Here is an 8,406-nt window from a genome sequence, read left to right on the forward strand (position 1 = left end):
AAAAGGGGGTATCAGAAAGTCACTTGGCGGGCTGTATCTGGGTTTCAAAAAGAAAACCACATTTTCAAAAAGTTTAATATCTGCTCTTTAATTTGATACCTCAATTACAGAAAATGGTCAAGAAATAAAAAAGTTCTGGTTATTTGAAACAAGGCTTGATTTTCAATAATTTCATAAAAATAATGAAGAGGTTTTACAGGCTAGCGTTCAAACTCACCCGACACTCCGTTTTTGTTGACGATTACCGTGCGATAAGCTTCTGTGGGAAACCGGTGAAAACACGTTTATTTAATGAAATTATGGAAATACAAGCATTATTTCGAGGGATCATAACCTTTTAAGTTCTAGACCATTTTCTGTGATTAAGGTATCAAATACAAGAGCAGATATTGAACTTTTTAGTCATGTGACTTTCTTTTTGAAATTCAGATACCCCCGCCAAATTAGTTTTTTGCATCCTTTCTTCGAATTGTTTTTGCTCACTCATGCGTGAATGAGGAATAATCTAAGTAGTATCAGATGAAAGAAGAGATTCTAAGCTTTACGTTGGTAGGTCATTTGTATTTATGATTAAGCTATGATAAATCATCGCTAAATCTCGGTTTCGTTTTTTGTGGGACGCACTGTATAAGAACCGTCAATTTTTTTTGTATTGGTTTAGATGTAGCATGGACTTGGAGGAATGACACGAGAGGATATTTTGATGGGGGGGGGGGGGAGAGCAGGACGAACAAAATGGTGCCGCCATTTGGGAGTGCCCCCCCCACCCCTTTGAAGCACTGAAAAATGCCCTTTTTACGCAAGAAAATGCCCTCTCACAGATGTGTTAGCAAGTGCCATTTCTGTGCCAAATTTTACCAAACACTTCCCCCCTCACAGACGTGTTCTGTGCCCCTTTAACATGAGAAGGACCCGTTTCATGCCGTTAGCAAGTGCCCTTTCTCGAATCAGTACTCCCTATTTACCCTCCAAATAGTGCCCCACACGAACGCGTGTTAAGGCCCTAAACCGCAAATTGCACCTAAACCGCAAATCGCCGCCTAAGCTTGTAGAAAAAAAGTATTTTTGAAACGAAGGACCTTGGATGAGTGGTTTCACTCCCCTGGTAACATTTAGTATTAAAGTTTGAAATTTTTTGAAAATAAGCTACTATTACTACTACTATATACTACCACTACTACCACTAGTTCGAATTTTCGCATTCGCTTTTTTACCTTTTTCTCCCCTGTCATTTATTTTCAATTTATATTGTGAACTAGGGCCTATATGAGAAATTGCGTTTGAAATTGAGCCGGATGAAAAACAAATACAATTCTTAAAATCGAGTATTCAAGCTTAAAGTGGCCTACCTTACTTTTGAGTTTGTGCTATTGAAATTCTGCCGTATAAAATAGTATAAAGGAATGTGCTCATTCCGAAAAGTCCGAAAGTCAAAGGCACAAAATGTAGATCGTGGACAAGTTCTGCTTAAATACAAACAGACTTTGAACTGTCAACGTTCAAAGACCTTGATTTGTTTACATCATTGTAGGCAAAAATTACAGATGAAGAGTACATGTATAAGAAAATGATCATCGATCTAGGCCTACGCTGATTTATGAAACACCGTTACGCCGCCCAGTAGTCCAGTATTGCACATGAAATTGTGTATATTGACATGTCAGTGTGCCATAGGCAAACTATTGGTCATCATCAGGACAGGGTCGATCGACGTTGCCTTAGGGCCATCATTGTATTTTTTTTTTCAACACGGAAAGACATTGGACAATGACTGTCCAGAGAACAATATGCTTTTTTATGTTGATTAAAATTTCATGTATTTTGTCCTGGAAATTAAACATTCTGAGCAATGTTTGTGATCCTGAACAAATGCTTATGTAACTAATATTGCGAGCGCGAAGCGCGAGCAGAAATTTTGAATATAGGCCTACATTCTGGTTTATCAGAGAAAAGGGACCTGTTAAGGACTGTTTGCAGTTACCCATGAAGACGATATAAATTTCAGCAAGCAAATAATGCGTGCGCGAAGTGCGAGCTGAAAACTTTTTAATTCTGACCTAAAAACTGGACATTGTAAGCATTTTCTGTAGGCCTATACTGTATAACTACAATTGATGCGAACGTGTGGACGAAGGGCCAGCGGAAACAAAATTGAGGTTTAGATCTAAAAATAGGACACTCTATTCTTGTTTTGTAAATCAGGAAGAAGATAAGTAATTAGGATTCTTCCTACATTAAAAATGCGAAGCGCGAGCTGAAAACATTTGATATTCCGATTTGAAAAAATTGAATTTAAGTACTATTTTAGCTCTGTGTAGGAAAATTCTTAAGTGGATATAGCTCACAGCTAATAAATGATGCGAGTGCGAAGCAAGAGCTGATAATTTTGGGGGTTATTATTTTGACCTATAGATCGATCGGGACATTGTAAGGGCATTAGTCATCAAAATGAAAATGATGACTCAGTATTCTTCCTATTCCTCTTCCTAAACACGAAATGAAACTTGTCGATATTACCTGCATTCTGAATAAAGGGACAATGTGATTACTGGGAATTCATAACCTGGTGTTATAAGCTTACTTATAAAAACTATATGTCATGTCATACCGAGGTTTTACCTGACTGATAAGCCTAATGAGAGCGCGAAAATAATATTAAGGCCAGAAACTGGACATTTCCGATGGGGTAATATATTCTAGACAAAAATTATGTGAGCACAAATCGCGAGCCGAATTCTTTGATAAACTGCCATGAAAGGGGAATTTTATAGAATTAATTGGTTAGAATAATAAATATAGGTATACATAACTCACCCATCAAAAATGCGAGCGCGCAGCGTTAGCTGACACGTTTAGGCAATCGGACCTAAAAAGGGATCTTTTGAGAAGTTTTTGGAATACACGAAGTGAATATAGATACTTGACAGATCAAATAATGCTAGCGCGCAGCGCGAACTGAAAATACTAAAATTCAGACAATAAAATTGACATTTTACAGAAAACGTTTTGAAAAATCAATTTACAACACAAACAAAATAATGACAGTTCAATTTCTGAGAAATGTTTTGTATATTGACTTCAAAAATTATGTTGAGCTCCATATTAGCCTACAGAGCGAGATATGTAGGCCTATCTCTTAGAACAGGCATTGCGTGTGCGAAAATTTTTATATAGTGGCATGAAATAAGTCTTCCCCTCATCGCATTCTTATTTACTCGTGTATGGAACTAGTTTGTACATTATTCCAAGTTTATTGCAGTTTTGTTTGTTCATTTCAGTTCATTACTTTTGACCCAGAGTTCACAGAGTTCTTTAACCCCTCTTTAATTTTCAGGACATTGCTCTACTCCAAAAAAAAAACTAATTTACTTTCCTCTTTTTTTCAGTCTCCATCAGCATTCTTGCCTTTATTTAACTTTCTTATCCCCATCTCCTTTGTTATCCTCATCCATACTTTATTTCTTGCACCCCACACCATTCTTTTTGTTATCAAATTCCTTTATCTCTTGGTCCTCTCAGCTATATACGTTAATTACTCCCCTCTTCTCTATTGGTTGACTGATTCATGAATATTTATGTTGTAAGACTGTGTGTGATTGGTTCTTATTCATGATGATACTTCTGTCATCTTCTATTGTCATCTTCCAAGTTAATTTGAATATGTATTGAATCTAGTACCTTGTGCAAAGAAAGCATCGAGTAGAAATGAAGAATAAATAAAAAATTATCATTCCTGATGACGACCAGAACACGCTGGTCGAATTCGAAACGTCGATAACAATTCTTTTCAGAGCTAACATTAAATTAAGAAAGAATTAGCAGTCCTTGTCAGGACTACATACATGTAATGGTGTTTATACCGTAAAAAATCTTCAAAATTATGTCCTGCCAAGCTAAGGCATTTGAGCAGAGTCACAGACCTTCAAACCAGCAACAGCTACCTATTCTTCTGTTCTTGTTCTGTGCAGGAACAACCCGCTTATACTTAGAGCTAATACAATATATACACTCCTACACTCGTCTTCCTCCTCTTATTGTTGCTCTTATTTTTTCTCCTTATTTTTTCCTTCGTCCCCGCGGGCCCCCTTTTGCTCCTTCCACAAAAAAGTGGGGGATATTGTGTCTACCCCATTTCAAATAGTGTGTGTGTGTGGGGGGGGGGGAGGGGGGATGCGTCTTTATTTTTATTTATATGAATTGTGATTGTCAACTTATTGTTTTGAAAGAGGAAGAAAATAAAATATTATTAAAAAAAAAAAAAAAAAAAATGCGTCTGCCTGTTCCCCGAGGGGATTTGCGTAGTGTGTGTGTGTGTGTATTTGAGTTTTGTCAGACGTGTATCAATCAGATATGATTATTTACGTCTGGGACCGACCTTTAACGTCACCATCCGAAAGACGTGACCAGGGCTCGAACCTCGAACCTCTGCATAATTTGTAACTTCCACACAGCTTGGATTACAGGCGCACGCCACAACGCCCAGTTGTGGATAGGTAGGCCTACCTATCCCCAATTAATATTAGAGAACATTGTATGAGTGTACGTGTGACCATAGGCGGCGGAAGCGGGGGGACGGGGGACAGATCCCCCTCTAAATTGTTAGCTGATAACCATTTTTTTTTGCTTGTCAATTTTGTTTCCTCGCTGCGTCCCCCTAAATTCATATGGACCCCCTAAAATGTGTTTGGTCCCCCCTTAAAATTCAGGTTGATGACCTTTTTTTACCTTTTTTTTGTTGACCTTTTTTTTTTTTTGCTTGCTTGTCAAATTTTTAACCTGTGTCCATCACCAAATTTCAGGTGGACCCCTCCTAATTTTGTTGGCTTCCGCCGCCAATGCGTGCATGTGGCTGTGCATCTCTCTAACGACTCTCTCTATATTTCTCTTTGGCAGCAGTTTAGGGCCATGGGGCACGCTCCGATCCTCTGACCAAAACTTGAACACACTTTGATTTATGACAAAAATGGTCAAATTGACCGGTTGCCAAATATAAAAAGACCCCCCCCATAATCTGAAGATCAAATGTAGCTTTTTTCCGGCAAATTACAAGAGCGCCATCTAAGGCAATAAAAGCAGAAGACAGGAGCTTTGTCTCGATTTTTCTTTTGACGAGGCCTGAAAATCGAAAAAGTTTAGGGTAAGAAATGCAAATTAAAGACTTTAATGAAGTTTCACAGCAATTGTGCAATTAACTGTTAACCATATTTTCGAAAGTGGCTAGATAATCTACCACAGATCGTCTCCAGCGCCGGCGTCTAGTGACGTAGTGTCGCGTCTGCTGCTGCAGGCTGCAGTGTGAAGGGTGATTGTAGTTGTCCTTGCCGCTGAGCTCCGGCAGGGTCGAGTCTGAGCGTCCCGTTTGATGTGCACTGTGCGTTGTCGCGATGTCTGAAAGTGAACAGAGAGAGAGAGCGGGGGGGGGGGGGGGGGGGGCTTGGAATGTGTCCAATGACCCAGTCTGCAGTCATTTTCTGGTTGAATGATGCCCTTTGTATGTGCAACCATTCACTTAACTCAAGGCTCCACATTAACTTTTTTTGGTGGTGGCCCGTTCGGGCCACCAAAACCTTCAAATAATTTTTTTGGTGGCCCGAAAAATATAGAGAAAAACATTAATTAAAAATGAATAAGACAAACTTCTGAAATATTCTGCAGTCACTACACTATTCTTTGTACATCTTGTATGTAAATCGTGCTTGCTGTTATTTTACTTTTCTTATTTTGTGGTAATATATGAATTGTTCTATCATTGTAAATATAAAATGATTGAAAGACAATAAAAGAATTGTATTGTTCTTAGGTTGTGTGAACTTTTAATCTTCGTAAAGGCACACACTCATAATTGTAAACTAAATAAATAGTGCATATAGCAAACTCAGATAGAATAGATTTACAAAACAATGATTTTTCCTTTCTTCCTTTTTGATCGTAAAACCTAGATTATGCAGGTCCCAAATCAAGTTTATTATCTCTCTTCCAGCATATTATAGCAGGAGAAAATCACAGAAAAATATGCTGCAGAATTAGAAAAATGTATAAAAGGGGGAAATAAACAAAAATAATTTTTAGAATAGTATATAGAAAAAAAAGAAAAAAAAAATGTAAAATGAATAAGTGAAATTAAACAAAAGAAAAAATGAAGAAAGAAAAAACAAAGAACAGGAAAAAAAATTGAGAAAAAAAAGAAAATGTAAGAAAAATGAATAAGACAAAATTATCAATAAAATGGGGAAAATTATTATTATTCAGTAGAAACATATTCTTTAATCAGGCATATTCAATGGGAAGGGGTATAAATGGTTTTATCACTGTAAAAAATGAAAGAAAAAACTAAGAAAATGGCAAAAGTTATCTGGAAAAAAACAGTGAGAAAATCCCTTCCCTATATTTGACAAAATGATGGAAAAAAATTCACATTTCATATCAATGAAATGCCTTCCCAAAGTATTTACTTCCTTAAGAGTGGTTTAAGAAGTCATTTGTAAACAAGAAAGAAGCTGTCTATTCATTTTTGGTTAGAAGAGACACAGTTTCGAAATAATCCAAATATCAACATACATGCAAAAGTACATGTGGGACTGTGATGTACTCATCTCCGTGTTTTATGTGCATTACTTTAATGCATTTGGAAATGGGTCTTTTTGAGTCAAAAGAGAGGTCATAATTCCTCCTTTTAATGCTTGCAAATAATCAGGTTCCAGTTATATGGACTGGATTGTAGAAGGGCATTTCATTGGTGTAAAATGTGACTGACGTAGATTTTCAAAGTTCTGAGGAAGACTTCTTAGCAGTAACATTTCGTATCGCAGCTCCCCGAGTCTGAATAGTCTGCTAGCGCACAGCTAGCTGCAGTGGTTTCATGCATGCCAAGCTCAGCCAGACAGCCAGCACGGTCGGCTGAATAATAGTTAAGTGTATGCTAGTGGTAGGCCTACATACTATCTTTGTGTGTGTGTATTTGTGTGTAGATTAACAAAAAAGGCGCATGACGAATTGGTTTGCAATTTGAACTGTAGAAAGTTGATAAATGCATGCAAAATCGGGAGAAAAATTGCGCTACTTTGAAAATTATTGGTTGCCCGATTCGGGCCACCAAAACTTAAATTTTTTCCAATAATGGTTGCCCGAGATGACTTTTTTGGTGGCCCAGGGCCACCGGGCCACCGCTAATGTCGAGCCTTGCTTACCTTTACACATGATATTCAGGGATTTTGAACATGCATTTAAATAAATGACTGGAATAACGAAATTCAATATTTTGTCCACCATTTAATCTAGACCTACATCATGTACCCTAGGCCTACATCGTTTTCATAAATGTTCAGGATCTATGTATTGCATGAAAAAAGTTTTCATTTTCAGTCTCACACATTAAATGCATGTAACTATTTCCCTTTCACACTTTACAGTCACCTTCCTAATTGAGATTTCTTTCACTTATCGCTCCTGCATTCATCACATTACAATTGAAGGGCAATCAAATCGTTATTATTATTTTTTATTCATAATTTTGTCCTTGCAATTTTAAAAACTGACCAGGGTCCCATAACACAAAGTTTAGCAATTTATAATCATAAGCTTGATTTTCATGATTTCTGGAAATGAGCAAAAACATGTTCTACGGTCATTGCTAAGTTTTGTGTTACGGACCCTAGGCCTTGATCAGCTCAACCTGTTCAGACAGTCTGTGTGGGACGAGAGAAGACAAATTGTAAGGCTTTGGGTAGTAATTCTAATTGATTTATCTTCAGTATTTTATCTTATCTGTTGACTGGTTCAGAAAAAACATTCTCTGAAAAAATTGTTTACAAAAACAGTTTAATTTGCTAAAGTAATAAAATATATTCATGCCAAGTTCTTTGCTCATTTAGTGTTGCATGCCAAGGGATTTCTGACCCATCATGAATACTATACCATGTCATGGCATGATAGGCCTACTCATAATACTTTTGTGTGTATTAAGAAGAAACCCGAAACGGAAGAAAAAAAATTCTTTGTCTTTTAGCAGTGGCCCGGGGCAACCAAAAATGAGAGTTGGGCTGCCAAAATTCTATAAATGCCAACACTTGGTTGCCCTGTTGGGCTACCAAAGTTTTGATAAATTGTAATGTTTTCTATTGTTTTAGGGCCAATAAATTTGCTTTGCGGGCTACCCAAAAAAAATGAAATTGATGTGTTTGGTGGACCGATTGGGCCACACACAAAAAAGTTAGTGTGGAGCCTTGGTTACTGCAGCCATCTCTAAAATCCATTATATCAAAACAAAGTGATCAGAGATTTTTAAAGATAATTTGAATTACTGTAAGCTAAATTGCAGATCAATAGAGAATGCAAAAGGCAATTGACACTGACAAAACAAAGGGAGAAAAAAAATCAAATTTCAGAAAGCAAACTCAATATGGTTGT

The sequence above is a fragment of the Lytechinus variegatus genome, chromosome 15 (genome assembly GCF_018143015.1).
Source record: "Lytechinus variegatus isolate NC3 chromosome 15, Lvar_3.0, whole genome shotgun sequence".
Classification (NCBI taxonomy): domain Eukaryota; kingdom Metazoa; phylum Echinodermata; class Echinoidea; order Temnopleuroida; family Toxopneustidae; genus Lytechinus; species Lytechinus variegatus.